The following is a 15549-nucleotide window of genomic DNA, read 5'->3' as shown; positions in this document are numbered from 1 at the left end:
ATAAACTGATAGGAGCTGATGGCTACTTTTACTCATTGCCATGAATAGCAATCAGTTAATGCTCCCCATCTTTTTAGACCTCAGCTTGATCTACCACAATTCTTTGTCCATTCTTCTCCTTCCCATATATTATGTGACTTTTCTGGAGAGTGCTCAAGTCACTGCATCAGCATAAACACAGGCCTTATCGTGGGTCAGCAGTGGAGGAGATTGAGATGAAGTTTTATTACTTTGTGCTTGGCTAACGCAACACTAAGTAGATATTTTTTTCTTCCAGACCTGTCATAAGTCACTGAGGTTACTTGTGTGACTAGTATTATAGTACACCATTATACAGTAACAGCAAATACATAAAGGCTAGACAGGTTTTATATCTCCAAACCAGAGGTTGCATAGTTTTCCTATGAACACAGATTGATAGGTTTAATGGAAAATGCCAGAGCAGCCTGCTTCTGGTAGTTGCAATTCTAATTTGGTCCATTTTCAATGGTGATGTGAAAAGATGTTGCAAAAAGAAGTGATGCACACCAAAAAACATGACACTGTTAAGTCTGATGTATTAGGCAGACCAAGGCGGTGTCAAGAAATGCTTCTTCTATGTGGTGTTGGACACCTGCATACAGATGTCCCCCTGATCTCTACCATTGACAGTTTTATAGCCAGGTGTTGCCAGAGGCCACCAATAAGATCGGTCCCTGATGATATTGCTGCATACCTGTGCAGATTCTTTCCCTGTCGGTTGCTGCTGATTACACCCTGTTCCTGCTTGCCATGGCTTATTATACTCATTTCCTGCTCACTTTACACTTGGCTCTTGGCCAACACAAGGCCATAGTACTCCCTTGTCAAAAGGGGAAGACAAAACTCATAAGAAACCAGCATTCATCACAACACAATCATTCCCATACCACACATTTGATGGATGTGTAAAGGTCAATCCCAGAAATCCAGTCCTCACATCCTCCCCTCAGGTATTTTCATGTTGCATGCATGCAAGATGAATGCGCTGTCTTTCATGCTGTTCCACAAATAACTTTATTTGTCTTAGAATTCTACAAAAAAATACAATGCTTTCAGGAAGCCTGCCCGTAGCACATCATACATATCAGTAGTCTTGCCTGTGATACATTGCCACCATAGGAGAAAATGCATAATTCATTACTCTTACGATTTTCTTTCTGCTGTCTTCATTAAGTATATATTGTATCTTATTTTGCTGTTGGCTCCATGAGTCACCTAATTTGTTCCCTTAATATTAATTGGTTCTTTGAAATAACTCACAATAAATTTGATTCCTTCAAGAAATATCAGAACAACTCTCTCCTATAGAATATTCTTCAGTAAATTCTACAGAAGAATGAACTCATCTCCAATAGCAATACCTTTCTATATGACACACAAATATATCATGGATCTAATTACTGTTTATTTCTAAAGCTTCTTTTTGAGTTGCCAATGCTCTGTTTTAAACAAGGGCTTTCTCTCACACAGTTTATCCCCTTTGCAAGTGGAATTCTCGTGTCTGAACTGTGATGTCATGATCATCCATCTTTCAACAGATTATGCTTAAGTAGTGCCATATCTAGAATCCGCAGTGTTAAATGGAAAAATTCCCTAGCTTTAAGTCAGATCTTCTGATGTGTCTTCAGAAGCATATCTATGACAGGAAAAACCTTTATTAAAACACATTCTCTTTTGTAATAGTGAAGGAGCACAATAAATATTACAGTAATGAATGCTTTTTTATGAGAAATAGTTTTCACTTGTCAGATGTGTGCTACCAGACGTGATGTAACAGGACAGACTTCCTCACACGTCCATGTAGCAGAGGGCTGAAAAAATCCTGGCAGGGGGTGCGGGAGTGCAATGTGCTCATAATGTGCTTGAGAGTCCTAATTAACTTGATGGGTGGGCTTGATAAAACACGACAGCCATATATGCAGAAGGTTACTTTCAAGAATGTAATAAGGAGTAAGTATTCATTGCTCCGTTTTCCAAAAATAAGGAGATTTGAGATCACAGGGCCTTGACACACTCTTGTAGCTTGGAAGATGCAGGGGCTTGTGGATATAAGCAAGAAGGACCAAATCTGGCCAGGCATGGATACATGGGGGAGCTTTAGCCCTTCCACAATGACAAACACTGATCCTACAAATATGCTAGCTATTCTTTTTACCTTTACAACTGTAAGACTTTTATCTCCTATCCCCAGGAAGCCTAAAACACATCTTTAAGAGCTGACTGTTAATTCTCTGAAAAGTCAGTTGCAGCAAGACAACTAGCTCTTTAGGTGTAAGCTGATCCTCTCTAATGTTCCAATAGTGAAATGTTATCATACGGGAAGTAATAAAAACAAGAAGCTTCAACGCAAAGGTTTAGGTATCTTTGTGGCTTGTGAAAAGTGAAGTAATAAACAATATGAGGCACTTTCCCCAGATCCCTCGTTATAACAGACATATGTATTTAGGACAAAAAAAATCTGTTTACAGCTTATAACAGCAGGAGGGTCTGATCAGTTTTTAATGGTCTAGTGTTATGCATTCCCCTTGTAGTTAGCTTTTTGTTGTAGTCTGCCATTGTCCCATGTAGCACAGAATCCTAAGATGGCAAGATCTGTTGTGGTATGTCGTGGGATTAAACAAGGCTCTGCAGTCTGCTTTTCTTTTCTGTCCCCAGTTTAGACTGCAGCACCCACAAACGTAATGAATAGTGTGTCAGAGATGCTTCTTCCTTAAATTTAGTCTCTAGTGGATCATTGTCAACGTACCATCCTGGATGTCATTACATGGAAAAACCACTGCGAGTACATAGCTCGCCTGTTCATTTTGTCAAAAAGTATTTCAGTGGAGGAGAAACAAAGAAACTTTCTGAAAACATGAAGCATTTATGTTTTGTGTTGTTGTGGTCTGGCTTCTGTCTCAGAACGTGAGGTGCATTTAATCTGCTGTAAAGAAAGAGCATTCAGAAGAACTATCTGTGTCCTCTCATTGCTCTCAAGTTTAATGTATGTTTCTTTCTACCAACTTTCTCACGTATACTCAATCAATCATGCATGTTTTAGACAGGTTGACTATTCAGTCGAGTTCATTTGAATATAATGAACTTTTTAAATAGAGTTTTGAAGGTTTCTTGTAAACCTGTCTGACTCTTTCACTAATGTATTCATTTTCTTGTTTTGCCTTTAGTGGAAACTCCTCTGCATATTTTCCATTACTGCTTCATCAATTATGCATTTATGTTAACTTGTTTAATGATATAACTCAGTTGGGATAGTTGATGTGTTTATTCTTCCACTTACTCAAGACCATGCAATGACAGAATTGTTTGCCTGCTAAAGATACTTCATTCATCAAGTATTTTCCTGTCTGCTGTTTCTTTGAATAATCTTCCATGGGGAAATGGATTGCAATTACATAGTCTCATTCAAAGATGCACTAAGTTTTTAACACTGTTTCACAGAGAAGTCCTATCATCTTCACGTTATTTGCTCTCTGGCCTTTTTCTCTTACTCTTAATTTTGTATATGACATGAATTTTTATTTACTTGTAACTGTATTTTAAAATTATGCTTTAAGCATGCAGTACAAGAAAGTTTTGATTACCTATTAAACTTGAGTATGTTTTGGAGTACCAGATAATCAGAATCCCTCTTTCTAGGGCAATTGTGTTTTATGGGGAATCTCTTTTAATTCATATTGATAAAGAAATATCAGTACAAACTTTGTAAGTATCACATATACTTTTGAAGATTTCAGATAGCAATGGACTGGTAACAAGAAGAAGAAACTGCCCATCAGATTCTTCACAGGTAGGCTGAGTCACTATTGTCAGGCCAATAGCTGGAACTGAAGAGGGTATTGGACCCTAATACAGAGCTAGAGAAGGAAGAAGTGTTTTGAAAGAGTAAGTCAGACAGCTCCTGTGGATATCAGTCCATCTGACAGATTGCCTTTGACCCACAGACAGGAGGCATGCTATGTTAGGTCAGTCTGCTTCTGCTTCACCTAACCATATATGTGTTTAGCTGGGGGGAAGGAGATTGTAGAAGGAGCCAGGGAAAGTTTTGAAGATGTAAATAAGATCCAAAATAGAGTTCTATGGCTTTTTATCTATGGAATTTTTTTCTTTCTTCCGTAGGCACTCTGGATTTTTTTTTTGGAACTACAGTGAAAATAGGTCATTCAGGTTCCCAGAGGTGAAGGGACGTAGATGTCAAGCAAAATATGGCTTATTGTGTTAGTTTATTTGGGGAATTAGGGTGATGAATGGCTAGAGGAGTCAAAGAATTTTTGAACTACATGGCTGCTCTGAGCTGATCATCTACAGCCCGTACCTAAAAGCAACTGCTATCAAATTCAGGTGTGGTTTATCCTTTTGTCCTGACAGCATATTCAGACACCCATAAGCGAATTAACCTTGACTGGATAGTGACATAAGGTCAGGTCATTAATGGAGGCCATCAGAGCTATCTGCTTTTCTAAAAGAGAAGGCTTGTGAGAAGGGTTTATAACCTGAAATATGAGAATTCTATATTGTGTTTGATACCAGAAATGGAATCAATGAGAACATATTGCAATCTCTGAAATGGGGACGTGTCCCTCATTGTTCTCCGGCTACTTCAGAGAATTACAACTGACTATCATGGTAGGGTTTTGTTCTGCTCCTATACAGAAAGATAGGTCTGATAGATGGAACCCTAACTGGATGAGAAGAAAAATGCAAGCATCATCAAGACTCTCTCCCATCTCTCCAAAGAACATGTCTCCAAATGGCAGTCCTATCCGTTACTCAGAGCTTATTTTGCTTTGTGGAGGTATACCATTGATTGCCCTGATGAATAGCTGTTACATAGGGCAAAAATGGAATAGCATAAACACACCAAGAAACATATAATTATTGAAGGAAGGTAAGTTTCACCATAGTCTTACTGTTATGAGCTAAAGAATGGAGTGCAATTACTTTGCTTTCGTTGTAAATATTATTTATATAAAATATTACAAAATTTACCTAGAACTGACAATATCAAGAAGGCAAAACTTTGCCTTTTCACCTCTTACCTCTTAAAGTAATATATGGGTTTTCATTTTGATTTCATGTGCTAGCAATATCACCCATAGCAGTACCCTGAAATCTTCCGTATTTTGTTTTAGAACTTTTCAAAGAATATCAGACAGATTTTATCTGAGACAAAATTAACAATAAATGACTTTTTCTTCACTTGAGTTAATGATGTAATTTCCTCATAGAAAATGACATCTCTGTGGGTTATGAAGTAGTGAAAAATTCTAATATTTTTAGTATCCTTTAAATCAATGCTATTCCCCTTTTGCTTTCTGCATATTCATATAAAGTTAATATGAGTGAGATACTAATCTCCCATATTTTGCTGGATGTTAATGGTAGCTCTGTCTTGTTCATGTTTTTGTGGCTGACCCTGAGTTTAATAAATTATTTTCCCCTATAATTTTCAAAATGTCAGGACACAAAACAGAAAAAATGGTCACTTTTAAAATCTGTTAGACATTTTAAACATGGGCATAAACTGTAGTTTGTAATGAAGCTCTCTATATCAGAATCAAGACCTGGAGATCAGTTTTACTATGGATTTTGTGTTGAACCATAGGTCTAAAGAAGATGTGCTGGAGTTACGACACCAGTTGGCCTCCTGAATGATGTGTTTCTATTGAGCTGATGAACTCTTTAACTGCTCACTGTATTTGCATACTGAGCAATAGGAATTGTTGGTACCTACCCTTTCAGAAAGGATGTGACACATATGACACTGAACTATCTGAATATGAGAACAGGTTGTGTTGCTAAGGATACAAGAAAGAGCAGAATGTTGCAGCCACTGCTGTGCTGGAAGATTACCTTTATCATTACGAAGGGAGAACAAGAATAATCAATTTTGTCACACAGTTTCAAGTGGCCGTTCAACCATTCACTGATAAAGAATGATACAGGCTTAACATTTTTATATTAAATCCTTTGTGTGGAATAACCTTCTAGACAGGAAGCCAGAAAAGATGCAAAATTGCCTCAAGTATGAGAGAGTATTATTTTTAAAATGCCATTATGACTACATTAGTATTAATAATTACGATAGATACTACAAAAAAAATCTTTTCCACCCTCAAAAAGCAGCTTTTGTGGTGGTTGTGTTTTGAAAAGCTGCACATTCAGCATCTTAAAACTTACAGTATCTCCAGTTAGCCTATTTTGATTCCTCTGTCCAGTACAAGAAACAAGAATTATGAATAGGGCTAGTACATTAAGAAGTGACTGAATTAAAACATGCACTTCAGTATGGTACATGTTTGCAGTTTTACAATCCTATAGCAAGGCATACTCGTGATTCTGAGTCTTTAGCTAGAGAACTTCAAGAGATCTGTTCTGTGAGTAAAATATCAATGCGATCAAAGTCAGATGTAAAACCCTCACTAATTTGAGGAGGCAAGGGTTTCACTTCACAAACACCACATTAACATTTCCTAAGCTAAATCATAACTGCAAGCATATTTATGATGACTATAACATTTTTCATCTTTTTTTTTTTAAAATGGGCAGTCTGTTAACCACACGATTCAACAGTAAGAGAAGAAGGAAAGATAGTGACTGTACAATAGCATTTACAAAATCTATGAACATGCAGGCAACTAAGCATCTCCAGTGTCTCAGTAGGCATAAATAAGGAGTGTAAATTACTTCCATTTCCTTCACGTTATTCCCATGGCTGGAAAGGAGACCAGAAACAAACAAAAAAATTGATAGACATTCTCACCATGAGAACAAATTTATAGCAACATCTGACCATGTTAGTAAAGGAATAAACAATCATCATTCTGTACATTCTGTTCTCTCAGATGTAGATCTCCAGGCAGGCTTCATCATTGCCTACATTAAGTTATTTGTTTTGTCATTTGAATTTGAAATATTGTTTTGTGGCCTCCGCTCTGGCTTATACAATCAGATGTCGGGTGCCTGGGACATTTTAATATTCCAGGACCAACAGAACATATACACTAAACAAAAGTCAGGCAAGCTAAAACCAAGAGAACAGAAATGAGAAATCCTGGGACAAAAGCCCCAAAAGGAATATGCAGAATGGAGAGAAATGCCCTTAGATAGTTTCAGTACCAAAAATGCTTCTCATTAATTTTACCATAGAGGAAGAAGTCACCTCCTGACAATTGGGACAGCCCTGTTTTCTTCCTGCATATTCTGATTTTAAATTGCTGCTGCTCCTAAATAGACAATCATACGGTTGTCGCTGTCTGCATAATTAGTTGAAAGACCTTGAACTTTACAAGCCCATCACTGTTCTGAATGAAATGTTGCCTTTGCTGTTTCTCATTTGTTTTCATTTACATGACTACTTAGTTGTATTTGAGAGAGAAGGGGAAGAATCTCCCTATTAAGAACAAGGCAGGTAGTGTTTCTCTGGCAAACAGAGCTTAAATACTTAGACCCAGCACAGCTTTTAATTCCAGTATCGTGTGCACAGAAGGGGTCAACTTAGAGGTCAACTCTGAAGTCTTCTTTTAAATAAATCTTAGAGCTTTCATGATTCATTATTGTCCAGGAAGTCTGCCAAGTCTAAGGGCTAAAACTTCCATTATATGCTAGTTTTCTAGTGGCTATGCAACTAGTTAAAGTTGAGTTGACTTTTAAGAGGTTTGGAAATGAAATAACTTAGATTTACAAAATGTCACTGTGCTGAAAGATTCCTTGGGCTTTTAAGTTCTCTTTTTTTCTGTGTGTGTGTAAATTCTAGAAGTGTTTCAGGATCTAAGGGAATGGTTATAACCAATTAATGCTATTATTTTGTTTTGAAGGCTGTGAGGCAATTCAGTAGTTCAAACTGAAAGTCATCAGGTCATCAGTATATTAGTCTTGCAAAGGTAATAATTTTACTGCTTTTTCCTAGGTGTGACTGCCCTTTGCACATGCCAGTTTGTTTAATATTATCGGAGGTATAAGGATGCAAGTGAGGGAAGATAATAATCAGAAAGAGACAAAATTAAAGCTCAGAAAATGTGGGATTCTTTTATTCTCAGAGAGATGATTAATTTTTCCATTGGATTGTGTTTTCTTCCCCCCTCATTCTTTATGTCCTCTCTTATATTGCAGTTCTTGCTTTTAATTTGTTCTTGTATTTTATTTCTTACAGGTTTTGTGCCACTTCCAAGGAATCTGGACATCTTACAATGAAATTATACTGATATCCTATATAATTACAAGTAAAGGTTATCTATTTCAGACATCTAGGGAAATCTAAGGTTTTTTTCTGTGTCCATAATGGAGGTTGATAATAACCACTTGGGCTTACACAAGTTTATGTAGTGTAAATTTGTGTAGTAATTGCCTGGCATTTGTTTATTTGTTTGTTTTGCATATATACAGAATACCTTTATTACAAATCTGAGCTTTAATCATTTTTACAGGGTAGTCCTAATCATATCAAGCTGAGTGTCCCAATTTCCAAGCCATTTTAGAATACTCCAACCTAACCATCTTTAAAATTACAAATTCCTCTGATCGATTTTTGTAATATAAGAGGAAGGGTAAAGGGAAAAAGACATTATATAAGATGGAGATTCAAGAGCTCTTCATTAAACTGGAAGCCTCTTCTAGAACAAATACAGGAAAAACACTCCTCAAAAATAAAGGAATGACGACGAATGTACAACTGCACTTGTTCTATGCCTGTCTTAACAGAATTTGAAGTTGCATAGGTTTAAACCCAGACCATTCAGAATATAAGATAATCCGGTTTTCTCACTCTCTTCGGAGTGTGTTCACTGGGCTGCTAAAATCAAAATTCTTGGGTTACATGAAATGATTCTGTAAATAAACCGAATTTTGGTTAAGGGCACAGAGTTCTGCTGTTAAATGCCTGTTTGTTTCAAATCTACTTCTCTTCACAGCAGTTAATGCAATTTTGGAGAAGGTATATTGCCAAAAGGAGTTGGTAAATAAACCAATTTAAAAAGACCAAAATGGATGAGCATATCCCTTAGTCTTGCTTTGATTTTACCCTAGCTCTGTCTCCCCAGTTGTGAAGAAAACTGCAGCACTCATGCTAATGTAAGCTAATCTTATTCCACATGCTGTAGCTCTTATTTGTTTTCAGCTGCATTAGCTGCCAATTTCTTCAGGAATTAATATGCAAATATTGTTGATCCATCAGATTCATCAGTGTATTTGTCCCGTGATGAATGTTGAGTATCAGCATATTAGTTGGTACATCGTGCTCATTTGATTCATGTCTTCTAAACATTCCCTGGGTTCGTCTTCCCAGTAAACCCTTTGAATATAAATCATCCCATTTCTCTTTGCTAGAAGGAACTGACAGTAAAAGGATACTTTGTTTCTAAAAGCTCATTCAGTGTAATATTTGTTTTAATTATGTTTTTATGTGGAGTGCCTGGGGATGTATGTGTTACAGACACTATAAAATAGAGGTTGGTTTAGAGTAGTAGGAAAGCGATGGAAGTTTCATATTGCAGCTGTCTGGAGTCAAATCAGTGCAGTAAGTGGCTGGGACAGTTCAGTTTTGTTATTTCCTTTTTTATCTGATTTAGCACGTATGTGAGAAATATGACAAAATTCCTTTCTTTCACAGAGGATATCAGACAGCAGAGTTGTGTCACTGACCCCATTGTAATTTCTCACTTGGTGCCTAATAAAAATCATTGATCTAATATAAATTAGTGCACTCAACTCTCCTCTTCTGCAGTTTGAACTTGTCATTAGGAACAGGATGAGAAGTAATGAACTCAAATTATAAAGAAGGAGTCTTTGGTGAGGCATTGGAAAGAACCTTCTAACTCTTCAGAATGAATTAAATAAGGAAATTATGACTATTCTTAAAAATAGGCAAGACATACATGTTGCCAGCTATGATGTAGAAATATTTTGGTTCAGGATGGTGGCTAAAATGATTGCCTGAAATTTCTTTTTTAGCACGTGCTTTAGGAATATTTTCAGGAAAGGCTACTAAGGATTGCCCAAATAGTATCCTTTAAAGTTCGCATTTTGAATTATTGCACTGTGTTACAGAATCTAAGAGATGCAACTGGGAATCAGAATAAATAAATCATCTCTGTAAGGCAATAAATCAATGCCAGATTCTTCTGCTTATTGTCTAGATAGCTTTTCCTCTCTAACCTCACTCAAGGGCATACAAACTTCTAAGGCCATCAAGATTTCCTTCCAAGAGCAACATCAGCCAGAGCCGTGTGTTAGGAGTGGATTTTCAGTTTTGTTACCTCTGCAGCTGAATCTTCAAAATATACAGGCCCATTATTCCACACAGCACTAAAATGCTTAGTCAGCAAATAAAAGTCAGTTGCCAGGTAACTAGAGAATTCTGATTTCAGAGTTTGGCAATGGGAGAGGAGAGTTCAGGCTGCTTATCCATTCCATCCTGAACGTTATGATTTGCTCTTTAATAAGATTGAAACCATTTATGATTTTTTTTTGTATCAGTAAAAGCCGTCTTGACATGAGAATGTTTTCACACAGTGTATTTCTTACTATTTGTACAAATTATCTGTGTCTTACTTTAGTAGCTTTTTCCTAGTAATCTATAGGAGCTGGTTATTTAGAAACTCTGCAAGAATTCCTGTGTTTGGTTCTAGTTTTGAAACTGTATCTGTATAAGAATCATGGATGGCCACTGGTGAACCTTCTGGCATCCAGGCCTGAGTTGGTTTTGCATCTACATTAATAAACATTTTCAAATGGAGGAGAAATCCCATCTTCCCTGTCTGTTATTCATAGTTCTCTGCAATACGTGTTTTGATCTCTTTCACAATGCAGAATTAATGAGAAAGACATACTTCCTCAGTAAGGAACTAAATGAAAGCCAAAACCTGAGACTTCTCCCTTCAACTTTAAGGAGCATCAAATCAAAACCTCCTAGTTGTTGTTCTAGTTCCTGGCAGTCACATTGTGTGCAAGGGACACTCCTGAAAGAGATAAAAATCTAGGTATTGTGCTGCATTTTAGCAAGACAAGAAATTTTTCATCTGGTACCAGTTACCACGAAACATTGTTTCAAAATCAAGCTTATTTAACCAGAAAAAACAAATATCAGCACAACAGTGCAATGCTATCACACAGCCACTCTGGTGGAAATTAGGACCAACGCTATTCTGGCTACTAAGAGAACAACTTATTTAATTTTTTAAACAAAAGCAAAAATACCAGCAGAAATGTAAAATTTATCTGCACTTTCATACAACCTGGGAGTGGTACAAATGCCACCAGTTTTGCAGGGGAATGGAAATGAATTTCTGTTTTAGTTTATCTCTTTAAGTCACTCTGTTTCTACAGAACCAGAGGAATTTTTGCAGCTTCAATACTGTAGATTTTGTAAGATAAGTAGCTTTATTTCTGCCAAGTATTGCAAAAAACTCAGACTTCTCCTTATGCATTTCACAAAATTTGTGTTTTGGAACAGTTTTATCTTGGTGTGGGCTTCCCTTGCACATGCTGACTAGCGACTCTCATACATTCTGTCCCTATCTGTCTTCTCACAGAGGCAGGGATATTTCAGCGATGACTCATAATAATTTTTGTCTTTTGTGTTTCTTACTGTCTCAGTGCAAAGAGAGATATTTTTGGCATTTTTTTTCCTCTGATCTAAAAATTCTGGTCTTTTGTTTCCTACTTACTTGTGCATAGCATATAGTATCTAAATTGTACCTACCACAAAGTGCTGTAGAGTATAATTAATAAAGTGTATGAGACATTCTCTGATGTTCCTATTTGCTGAAAACTCTCTTCCGTTGACTCAAAAATCTATTTTTATGGTAGGCATTATGGTAGTTATATCATAGGAATGGCTTCTTCTCAGGCTGAAATCAGCTGTTCCTTTTTCAAACCTGGACATGGGACAGAGGCATAACAAGTCCTGGTTTTGCTCAGTTTTCCTCTGTTTCCCCATAATATTTTCTCTATAAATGTCTGTAATTATAGACCTCAACAGCACCACACATTAGCACTTCCTCCCCAAACTGCTGTTCAGAAGTGACTGTATTATGTGCTGGGAATAAGCTCTGGTTTGGAGCATAGGAACATCATAACACGACCACCTGCCCTAAGGGAAAGGTGCATGATCATTTGCGTTGCAGTGAAAGCAAGCGCACTGCTATGCACGAAAGTGGAGCCATTTGCATGTACCTGTTTTGTGGAGTACACTGCTCATCTTTAGGAAGTCAGTCTTATGTTTCAGGAACATATATATGAATTTCCCCTCTTTCTTTGCACTTATATTTGATTTTGGAAGGGATGGATACTTCTGGAAGAGTAACCTTTGAAACATGAGCCTGTAATAGGAGGGTAAGGAGAGTGAGGCAGAGCTGTATGTTAGGTAGGAAAGCTGAATGACCAGTGATGATAATTTTTGTATGTTATATTAGCTTATATACAAGGCACCCCCATATATAGTAAACTACTTCTTTAAATAAGTCACTGTTCTCCATATACTCAGTGAGTGATATTGCAGTGACTGTAGAGGATTTCTGCCTAAACTGATTTAAAACTACTATAAGTCAGAGGACAGAGAGAAAATCATACTAAAAGTGTGCTGATTTTAAAAATCTTTTCTTTAGTTGTGGCTGATAAGAGAGTATAGCTATTTTTTCCAATTGGCATTGTAGGCTGTTATCTGAAAAACTGCAGTAACATTTGTGATTTTTGAGGTCTGCCACCTTAAGTTTAAACACTGTCTCAGAGCAAAAGAAAGTTCTTTTTTCATATTTTGATTTTCAAATGCAGTTTCAATTCTGTTCGACTTTACTTCGGCAGTACAGATTCTAATATTTAAATACTGTTCTCTGGCTGTTGGCCTGTTGAGTCACCTTCACATCAGGACAGGATATTATACTGGCCTATAAAGTACAATCTGCAGTCTGTTGTCAGTCACTTATATCAATGAATGTTGTAATTCTAATTCAGATTCTTTAGTCTGAAGCCAGCCGTGCTACTTAATCTTTTAGAACAGCTACACAATGAAACCTTCTCAGCCTAATGGATCCAGGCATATCCTTCCTTGGCTGATGCCCAGAAATCGATTGTTAGTTTCTTTCTTCTTTTCTTCTCCCTTTAACTGAGAAAAGTGCCTTAGAGCAAAAAAACCTCTTTTCCATCCTCAGGGTAGGCTGCCTTTATCCATACAAGACCAACTCCCCCAGCCCTAGGAATTGTACTAGGAACTGTAAGAGGAAGCCATCTTTTCCTCACTGCTGAAAAGCATCCATTCCTTGTATAGCCTAAAATGCCCACGAAGATCATACCTATTTTTGTCAGTCCAGTGTGGTTCTTCAGTTAGGCATCATTTGCAGGATGAAAGGAATGAAACATATTTCAAAGGGAAGCCAAACTGCTCTTCCTAACAATTTATTTGAACTAAAGTAACTCTGTTCAAAACTAGAGCAGAGTTTAAAATTTATCTATCTTGGTATATCAAAGCTATTAGGGAAGAGCAACACTAATTTTAGAAGACAGAGGTATGCAGAAATTATTGCAGAAATTTTGACTGAACATTAAATTAATGAACCCAAATGTGTGCTTCTTGCATCTCATGCATTGAAAAGCTATGCCTTTGACCTTTGGTCTCCCTTCCACTGAGAGCTACTTCTCCTTCATTATAGAGAGAGCACTTTCCTCTGTTAGAATAACTGTCTTGCCACTATCAAACTGGCTGATGGTTTTTTCCTCTCTTTCACGTGCCTTCATAACTCCTCATGTTAATTCTTTCCATATATTTAGCCCTATTTTATGCACGAATGTTTAGATATGTAAAAAAAACCTTTATTGCTGAAGGGGAAAACATGGATCCCCAAACTCCAGTTCAGCTGCTTCTGAACTCATGAGTACCTGGTGGACTGGGCCACCAACCTTTTCCTTAGAAAACTGCCAACATGCTTGAGTAGCTGTTAATGAGCATGCAAAAAAAGGATGTCAGGTCTTGCCAGGGGGAAGCAGTTGGGTTTCTGGCTCCTACCCAAGCTTACTAAAGTTTGAAAATAAGTATTTCTCTGTGTCTTAGACTACACTACTCTGGTTCAGCATAGTACCAGGAGGAGTAACCATACTTTTCCACAAGACCCATGATCAGGCTACTTACAGTGGACGTGTAGGACTCAATGTCAATTATTTTCTGTCTCTAAAGAGACAGAAGTTTATGTCTCCTACCTCTCAGATCAATTCTATGCCTGTATGATTAGTAGGATGTTTGAGGGTAAATATCTCTAAATCCTTCTTGCTGCTTTTCATGAAATAAAGGAACATTTAACTATATAAGAAAGGAGACATCTTTCCCCCTTCCCACCTTTTAGTGCCACAAGCACTTGATTACAAAATCATTGTTTCACTGACTGAAGCCACTTCTGAAGCCTAAGAGGTGCCAAGTATGTGTCCAAATTCATACTCTTTTAAGCTAAAACCAGTCTCTACAATTGCTCCTAAAACTTATGTACAATTTTTATTTAATTATCCAAGAAAATGTAGCACTGAGAAAGGAAATTTGGCAGTTTGTCTAGCTTTCCTTTTGACCTGGTGCCTCCTAGAAACAGCAAAGGTACAGTGTGTTAATGTATAGAATCATATAATTTAGACCAAAAGTGACCTCTGGAGCTCATCTGATCCATCCTCTTGCTCAATGCTTGAATCAGGTTGTAACATAAATCCTATTTCTCATGTTGCAGAAGAAGACTCAGATTATGTCAGCATGAGTTTCAGCTCACAGTTATAGGGAAAAAAGTATAATCATAGGTGGATTTGGATTCTTTATATAAAAAATGGTTAAAAAATTAACTGTAGTGATTCTTCATGAACTAAATGAAAGAGGAACAGTGTGAACTCTAGCATTGTGTGTCACAAACATGAAAACACAGTCAGTGGACTGTGGCTCCAGTGATTTGCTGGCTTTCTCACTTTGGGGTTAATGGTTCTTGCTTGAGTGTGACATACATTAAGTGTTTTCTAGTAATTTCTTCTACATGATGAGAATATCCTAAGTCTGCCTCTTGATGACTGCAGATTCTAGCACCACTGTCCTGAGACTGTTGAGTCATAGCACTGCCACTTCTCCATGCCTCAAGCTGTCCAAAACTTGTTTCTCCTTCCTTAAAAAATCCAGAATGACCAAAGTGTTCTTAGGCAAACAAATTAATGAAGGACTTTTGTAACTTAAATATGTACCCTTCCACAACAGCTTTGTGAAGGGTACTATATTATTTAAAAACTACTATTCTTATTTTAGGTGCATGGGAAAAATGCCACAATTACTTGAATTTATTTGGGGCTGGGTGTATATAGAAGTTTTCATATGAAAACAAGAGATACATTATTCTCTGTAATGTTTTTATAAATCTATTATGCACATTTATTTAGGTCTCTGTGTACAAAATCATGCCAGGTATAATTTGAAAAGTAATCTGCTCCAAGATTGCTCTAAGGCAATCAAGTTTCTCTTGTATTAATGTAATTTACAGTCTACCTGTTTTGAAACACTATTTTTTTTTTTGGAAAGCAAAC

The sequence above is a fragment of the Nyctibius grandis genome, chromosome Z, assembly GCF_013368605.1.
Source record: "Nyctibius grandis isolate bNycGra1 chromosome Z, bNycGra1.pri, whole genome shotgun sequence".
NCBI classification, from domain to species: Eukaryota; Metazoa; Chordata; class Aves; order Nyctibiiformes; family Nyctibiidae; genus Nyctibius; species Nyctibius grandis.
This window is presented reverse-complemented; position numbering follows the sequence as displayed.